Consider the following 8945-nt stretch of genomic DNA (forward strand, 5'->3'; position numbering starts at 1 on the left):
AAGTAGCAGTAGACTTTGCAATTGCATGTTACAGTGAGTCATACAGAGGGTATTACTATGTCTGTGACATTCGGGGCTGACGCTCGTTTGAGGTTTTACAATAGTATGTCACCTCGCAGTGTATGTATAGGGTCCGACGTCTGTTTGCCACTGACTGCTTGTGGTGAGGATGTCATCTGCGTAGGAGTGGGTATTGGTGCGGTATGGTGTGTGATAGAGGTTTGTTGCGGTGGGTGGTGCCCCATAAGGTGGGGTAGGTGGTGTTCTGATGTTCCATGTTTGGAACACGGGGTCTGCTCTGGAGGAGGGAGGGCGGCCTGTGGGCAGCAGGGAGATGTGGGTCGAGGTATCCCTTCAGTTGCAGTCGCCTGTAGCGTGGAGTCATGGGTATTGGGGACCTCAGGTAGCAGGTTGGTCCGTGGTGTGTGGTAAGGGGTCTGTCGCCGGGGTTCTGTAGTGTGTGTTTGCTTTGCTTCCCTGACAGGGCCCCCTTTCGTTACCTGGCGTGTGGCTTGTGTCGGCCTCAGTCAGGTGTGTGAGGGAGGAGTCTTGTGTGTCAGGTGTCACAGGTGGTTCTCGTGCTCAGCGTTGTCACTCTGGCAGGGGGTGACGTGCGGTCAGGGGTAGTGGGGGGGAGTGAAGGGGAGGTAGCGATGGCGGGGGGTGACCAGGAATTAGTTTGGGTGTGCCTGGGTGTGAGAGGTGGGGTGTGGGCTTCGGGCTCCCGGGCCTGTGTCCGCGTCCCAGCTCCCCCCGTCCCTGGGCCCGGCATCGGCGTGCTCATTTCGGATCCGTCCTTCCGCCGGGACTGCCTCCGATGTTCCGTCGCTCCTGTCTGGGCCCTCCGGCAGGGGGAGCCTCGTATTTGATCCCGGGGGTTGCGTGTCTCCTCCGGTCCCGGAGGGGGAGGCGAGCCATCTTAGCCAGTGGTACCAGGTGTCGTGGTAGCGCTGTATACGTCCGGCCGCTGAGAGGATCAGCTCCTCGATCTGTCTGATGTCCTCCACTCTGGCTAGCCACTCTCTCAGCGTCGGGGCCGTGGGTTGTTTCCAGTGTGTCGGGATAAGACTACGCGCCGCGTTTAGGAGATGTGGTATAACTGATCTCTTGAATTTAGGTGTGGGGATTGAGGTTAGTTGGAGTAGGTAGGTTTCCGGTGTGAGTTGTATGTTTGCGTCCGTTATGGTCACCATGACAGCGTGAATCGCCGACCAATAGGGTTTGATGTGTGGGCAGGTCCACCAGATATGGAAGAGGGATCCCAGTTCCCTCCCGCACCTCCAGCATTCGGGTTCGCAGGCATCTGTTATTATGGATAGTTTCTCGGGTGTCCTGTACCAGTGCGAGAGCATTTTATATCCTGTTTCCTGGAATTTGGTGGCTATGGATGCTTTATGTATGAGCGTGAACACTGTGGTCCATTGTTCCCGCAGGGAGTGTGTGTCCTAGATCCCTTTCCCAGTATTTAGTGAAATAAGGGAGAGGTGCATCGGTGGATGGTGTAATCTGTGTGCGGTATAGTAACGATATTGCGTGCGGTGGGCTCGGGGGGTTCGTGCACATCATCTCAAAGGCGGTGAGTGCTCGGGTCGCTGAGTCCAGTCCTGGCGTGGTCTGCAGGAACCTCTTCAGTTGATGGTATTTGAAGAGGAGCGACCAGGTGTGCGGGTTGTTCGGGACCAGTTCTCTCAGGGTTGTGATTGCGCCCTGTTTGTACACGTCCTTCAACCTGCAGGGGGTTGGTAGTCCCAGCGCTGTAATGTAGCGGGGATCCTCCGCCGGAGGGAGTCGTGGGTTGTGCGATACAGGGCAGAGAGGTGAGAGCTCCGGAGCCATGTCCTTTTGTAGAGCCAGTCTCCTCCAGATGGTCATTGTGACGTTCAGCGTTGGATGTTGTTTTGGCAATTCGCCTTGCGTCGCTTTCGGTAGCCACGGGAGGAGAGGGAGGGGAGTTTGCGAGAAGCTCGCCTCTATCGGGATCCACAGTTTGTCTTTTGGGTTGTGTGTCCATTCAATCAGTCGTTGGAGGTGTATCGCCTGTCGGTATTTTGTCAGGTCTGGTAAGCCTAGGCCCCCATGCAGTTTGGGTTTGGTGAGAGTGGCAAAGTTCAGTCTCGCTTTTTTACGGTGCCACACGTATTCTGTCATTGTTTTTCGGACTTGTGCAAAAAAGGATTTGGGGATATGGACTGGTAGGGTCTGTAGGAGGTATAGGAGACGTGGGAGAATATTCATCTTGAGTACGCTGATCCTGCCCAGCCATGTGATATGGGGGAGGTGCCAGGCATTCAGGTCTTTTGTGATTCGTTCCAGGAGGGGGGGGGCTACAAATTTTTTGAACGCCTCAGACTCAACCAGATTGTATGGTAAAAGCTGGCGGGCTAATAGTTCGGACAAGCCAGCTGTCAGACGCTGGGCAAGGGGGTGACTTGGTGACATTGGCTTCTTACGCTCAAACATGTCCTTGACAGACACATGACTGTGGGCAGATGAGCGGGAACTGCTCAAGGCGGGAGACGGAGTGGCGGATGGTTGAGAGGGGGCAAGAAGGACAGCAGTGGTTGACGTGGCTGAAGATGCTAGACCAGGAGGAGGATGGCGACTAGAAGAGTAGGCGTGCTGCTTGTACTCATGTGTTGATCCCATAGGCGTTTGTGATGTGAGATCATGTGCCTACGCAAAGCAGTTGTACCTAGGTGGGTGTTGGACCTCCCACGACTCAGTTTCCTTTGGCACAGGTTGCAAATGGCATCGCTGTTGTCCGAGGCAGACACACAAAAAAAATGCCACACTGCTGAGCTCTGCAATGACGGCATTCTGGTGGTGGACACAGCATGCGTTGATAGGCGTGCTGTCGGGCTGACCCCGGGTGCCATTGCATGCTGTCTGACTGTGCCACTAGCTCCTTGCGACGACCCCCCCTGCTTCCAACTCGTCTCCTCCTCCTCTCTGTCTCCCCATCTGAACTTTCGCCCTGTTCTTCTTCTTGCCGAGCGGGCACCCACGTGACATCCATGGACGCATCGTCATCATCAACCGCTTCGCTTGTATTTGACAACTCAGAAAAGGAAGCAGCAGCGGGTACAACATCATCATCATCACACCGTACCTCCATGTGTTTAATGCTGCCTGCCTGAGACATATCACTGTTATCTACATCCTCTAGCAATAATGGTTGCGCATCACTCATTTCTTCAAACGGGTGTGTGAATAACTCCTCTGACATACCAAGTAAAGCGGCTGTGGTGCTAGTTTTGGTGGTGGCGACAGGCGGGTGAGTGGTATCTTGAGAGGTGCCTGAAGCTAAGCTGGAGGAGGATGGTGCGTCAAGGTTCCGAGCGGAGGCTGTACAAGATTGGGTGTCCTGTGTTAGCCAGTCAACTATGTCCTCAGAACTTTTCAAGTTCAGGGTACGTGGCTTCTGAAAACTGGGCATTATTCTAGGGCAAAAGGGAATCACAGCACCACGACCACGACGGCCCCTGCGGGGTGGCCTGCCTCTGCCTGTCATTTTTTGGGGGATTAGTGGTACTATGCGTGCAAGCTACTGTGAGACCAGATATGATTGGCAATGTGCACTTGAACAGTTCTGCAGAGCACACACTGTAGGCCTGACACAACCGCTTGAAGACAAGTAACTGCTATTCAATCTATAACAGTGAAAAAAAAATTTTGGTTTTAAAAGCACGCTATAGAGACACCAGATATGATTGGCAATGTGCACTGGAACAGTTCTGGAGAGCACACGCTGAAGGAAGGACTGACAGAGCCGCTTGAAGGACACTGACTGGCTGCTATTAGCTTACACTAGAAACCTTTTTTCTTTGTAAATGCACGCTATAGAGACACCAGATATGATTGGCAACTGTCAAAGCACGCTGGCACAGGTCTGCAGAGCACACGCTGAAGGAAGGACTGACAGTGCCGCTTCAAGGACACTGACTGGCTGCTATTAGCTTACACTAGAAACCTTTTTTCTTTGTAAAAGCACGCTATAGAGACACCAGATATGATTGGCAATGTGCACTTGAACAGTTCTGCAGAGCACACACTGTAGGCCTGACACACCCGCTTGAAGACAAGTAACTGCTATTCAATCTATAACAGTGAAAAAAAAATTTTGGTTTTAAAAGCACGCTATACACCAGATATGATTGGCAATGTGCACTGGAACAGTTCTGGAGAGCACACGCTGAAGGAAGGACTGACAGAGCCGCTTGAAGGACACTGACTGGCTGCTATTAGCTATCACTAGAAACCTTTTTTCTTTGTAAAAGCACGCTATAGAGACACCAGATATGATTGGCAACTGTTAAAGCACGCTGGCACAGGTCTGCAGAGCACACGCTGAAGGAAGGACTGACAGAGCCGCTTGAAGGACACTGACTGGCTGCTATTAGCTTACACTAGAAACCTTTTTTCTTTGTAAAAGCACGCTATAGAGACACCAGATATGATGGCAACTGTCAAAGTACGCTGGCAGGGTTGTGCAGGGCACACGCTGAAGGAAGGCCTGACAGAGCCGCTTGAAGGACACTGACTGGCTGCTATTAGCTTACACTGGAAACCTTTTTTCTTTGTAAAAGCACGCTAAAGAGACACCAGATATGATTGGCAACTGTCAAAGCACGCTGGCACAGGTCTGCAGAGCACACGCTGAAGTAGGCCTGACACCCAGACGCTTGCAGACAACTAACTGCTCTTCTATTACAGTGAAAAAAAATTATTTCTTCTAAATCTAAAGCTTAACCTATTGTAAAAACAGATATGAGTGGTGGCACTGACTGTGCAAATGGGCAAGGCATCCAACCTGACACAGAAGCTGGCAGGCAGGCAACTGCTCTTCTATTACAGTGAAAAAAAATGATTTCTTTTAAATGTAAAGCTTAACCTATTGTTAAAACAGATATGAGTGGTGGCACTGACTGTGCAAATGGGCAAGGCATCCAACCTGACACAGAAGCTGGCAGGCAGGCAACTGCTCTTCTATTACAGTGAAAAAAAAATGATTTCTTTTAAATGTAAAGCTTAACCTATTGTTAAAACAGATATGAGTGGTGGCACTGACTGTGCAAATGGGCAAGGCATCCAACCTGACACAGAAGCTGGCAGGCAGGCAACTGCTCTTCTATTACAGTGAAAAAAAATTATTTCTTTTAAATGTAAAGCTTAACCTATTGTAAAAACAGATATGAGTGGTGGCACTGGGCAAGTAGGCACAGTATCCAATGTGAACCTCACACAGAAGCTGGCAGGCAGGCACCTGCAATTACATTACACAGGAAAAAAAAAAAAAAAAGCAGCCTGATGTTATAGCCCTAAAAAGGGCTTTTTGGGGTGCTGTCCTTACAGCAGAGATCAGATGAGTCCTTCAGGATTGTAGTGGACACTGAATACCCTAGCCTAGCTATCAATTTCCCTATCTAATCAGCAGCAGCTAAACTTTCCCTCCTCTCACTAAGCATGCAGCTTCAGAATGAATCGAAAATGGATGCTGGGAGGGAGGTTGGAGGGTGTGGAAGGGAGGGAGTGCTGCTGATTGGCTGGAATGTGTCTGCTGACCGAGAGGCACAGGGTCAAAGTTTGCCCAATGATGATGAATAGGGGGCGGATTGAACTGCGCATGTGTCCGCCCGCCGTGGCGAACACGCTAAGTTCGCCGGGAACTGTTCGCCGGCGGACAGTTCGGTACATCAATACTTGCAGTCTTCCAAAGTTTGGGTATGTATCCAGACACCAAGGATTCGTTAATTAGGGTTGTGACAGGTTTAGCAATTGCCAGTGCACTGAGCTTCAACAGCATTGCTGGGATTTATTCAGGTTCAGACTGTTTTTTCATTTTTAGATTATTAAGGTGTTGCTTAATGACAGTAATAGGTACAGATCTAAAATGTAACTTGTCTATATTGTGTCTTTGCAAATTTAGTGGGGCCTGATCCACATCTGTAGTTTCAGGATGTGTCATTTATTAGTGGAGCATCCGAAAAAATTATTGTTAATGGCATTTGCTACATCTAAGGGAAGTTGCAGGGTTTGGTTATCCACTTTGGCAGTGGAGGGTTAGGAATGGATTGGGGGAGTTTGTAATTTATTTATGACTTTTATTCATATGTGCCCCTTTTACTCTTACCTTACGCAGCGGGGGCCCACCGCACCAGTGCACAGAGCAGTTAATTTTACCCAATGTTGTCTCAGACAACATCAGGCTACCGGGGCCTGGCGGCCAGCGCTACTTACCCAGCCCTGGGTTTCCCTGGCGTCCTCTATGTAACGTTAACGTGTGGTGCCTGCCGGATTTTATTGTAAGGCAAACAGTGTGCGGAAGGATTCTACCTTACACTGCCTTACAAAGTCCAACACAGCCTGCCAGCAAGCAAGCCCACAACCTGCCGGTCGTAGCCTGCCAGCCAGCCAGCATCCATAATTAAGGTGTGATTGTTTGGGGGAGGTTGTGCCCAAGCGTTCATAGGTGTAGTATAGGTGGATTTTATCCAGTAGTTGTTGCCTAGAGGGACAGGTGTTTTGCTTCCAATTGGTTGCTATGAGGTTTCTATCGCTACTTGTTTTAAGGGTTTGGTTAGGGGAGTGGGGAAAAGCAAGAATAGACATACGGTTGGATTGAGAGTAATATTCTTAACATTTAGGGAGTTGAGGATATTGTCCACATGTCCCCATAATGGTGTCAGGACTGGACAGTCCCACCATATCGTGCCTTCTGCGTTTTTGCATCTCCAGCAATCCGCTGTCACCGTGGGTAGATCTTGTGTAATCTACTGGTCTAGGTATCAGAGAGTTATGTTTTGTTGCTATATTGTGAATAGGAACCAGAGTGTTGGAGAGACCCCCCTCCAGACTTCATTGTATTCTCTAATGTTACCTGGAGGGGACTCTTTCTAACACACTCTCTAAAGGACACTGAGATGTCCCAGAAAAACTGCCCTCAATGGCCCATTAGAAAGAGTCCCCTCCATTGTAGTCTCTAATGGGGCCTGGAGGGGATTCTTTCTAACACACTCTCTAATGGAGCAACTCCATCTCGGCATCTTGTCAATCAATGTTCTAATGTTGGCTCTATCCATTGTATCTGTCAGTCCTTTGTGTGAATGTGCATTGGCTGTGTCAGGATTGAAGTTGATTATCTAGTGTGTTACTTCTTTTTTAAAGGAAGACTCGCTGCACTGTTATTTGACACATACAGGTGCATGTAGCCTGGCCCTCTGCTCGTGGTATTGGTACATTTTTGCATATTCATATTTGGTTGGCTCTGACTGGCTGAGAGCGTCAGCCAACACATTTGGATAAAACTAACATTTCTGCTCTTGCTACACATAGTGTACTTATGTGATGAATCTTGTAAGCTCTCTTCACCAGGAATGAGCACTAGTCATTTTCTCAGTGATGAGTGGTACAGTGTACTCTGCTTCTACATTGTCCAGGTATGTGTTGGGAAACTGTTCATGCACAAACTCAAACTCAAACCACAAAATGTCATTGAGTTCAACCATTAAACACTTCTTTTTAAATGTGTTTGGTAGTTCATTTTCACCAACAAATGATTGATGAGACTCATGTCTAATCCCTATGACACATTACATACGCAGGTTGTCGTCATTTACAGCACTACAATGTCTTCATCAGAAAGTTATAAACACAAAAGTGGTGCAATGAAGAGAAAGGAAAAGAAAAAAAGAAAAAGGAACAGAAGAAAATTGAAGCCTCAACAAGCAAAATCAACAAATTTTTTTCAAAAGAAAACTAATCCAGAGCAGGATGTAGCCGGTGGAATGAAAGTGGAGACTGAAATTTCTGTTTCTGAATCTAATCTAATGTATATCTTTTAGCTGAAGAGGAGACCAAAGAGAGAGAAGCTCCTAGGAAAATGCCCAGGAAGGAGACTGCATTGTCTCCTCTATGGGAAAAGTCACCTTCCCCAGAGGATTTCTTTCTTCATTCTCATGATTTGAGAAAGGCTGGAATCTCCATGGAAATGTTCTGGGAATTTCATCCTAAACTCAGGACACCCATTTCAATGGAAACCTTGTTTACTTCAGAAAAGGTATACAAGGATCAAACATTAAGGACCACTATAAGGACTATTAAGGACCACTATAGTGCCAGGAAAACAAACTTGTCTTCCTGGCTCTATAGGTATCATCATACTCATTGGATACAGGGTTTTAATGACTGGAGACATATTACAACAAGACTCACCGAGCATGCTCAGTCCCAGTGCCATAAACTTGCTAGTGAAGCCTATATGATCAATATTAAAGGCAAATCGATCAAGCCCAAACGTTCAGTTGACCAGCTTTCTATGAGGCACAACCAGGTACTTCAGCGCCGTGCTGTTCTAATCATTGATGTTGTAATTTTTATTGGAATCCAGCACTGCCATACAGAAGCAGCCATTCAGAGTCTGTAGCTGATGTCTTTGATGATGACCATCTAGAAAATAAGGACATTTCTTGGAGGCGGTGAAACACATTGTGGAATATAGCCCAGTCCTAAAAGACCATTTAGTAAAAATGACAGAAATGGCCAAAAAACGTGACCCATCTTAAAAAGGGTGAGGAAAATTTGTAACTTTTCTGAGCAAGTCCTCTATAACAAAATTGTTCACGATCATTAGAGATATGATAAAAGAAGACATTGTTAAGGAAGTTAACAATGCAGGGATTTTTTGGTACAAATGGATTCTACTCAAAATGTCTCTGCACATGATCAATGTTCCATTGTTGTGCGATATGTTGTGGATGATACAGCTAAAGAGCGATTGGTACGCCTTCTGAATGATGAGGACTCAAGCAGCAAGGGCTTACATGATTTGCTAAGAGATTCTTTGTCTGACATTGGACTGAATCTAGAGCAGTGTATTGGTGATTCATTCTGCCAACATGAGTGGCACATATACAGGATTGCAAGCGTTGATAAAAGAAGTGCGTCCT

Source organism: Pelobates fuscus, chromosome 5 (genome assembly GCF_036172605.1).
Source record: "Pelobates fuscus isolate aPelFus1 chromosome 5, aPelFus1.pri, whole genome shotgun sequence".
Classification (NCBI taxonomy): Eukaryota; Metazoa; Chordata; class Amphibia; order Anura; family Pelobatidae; genus Pelobates; species Pelobates fuscus.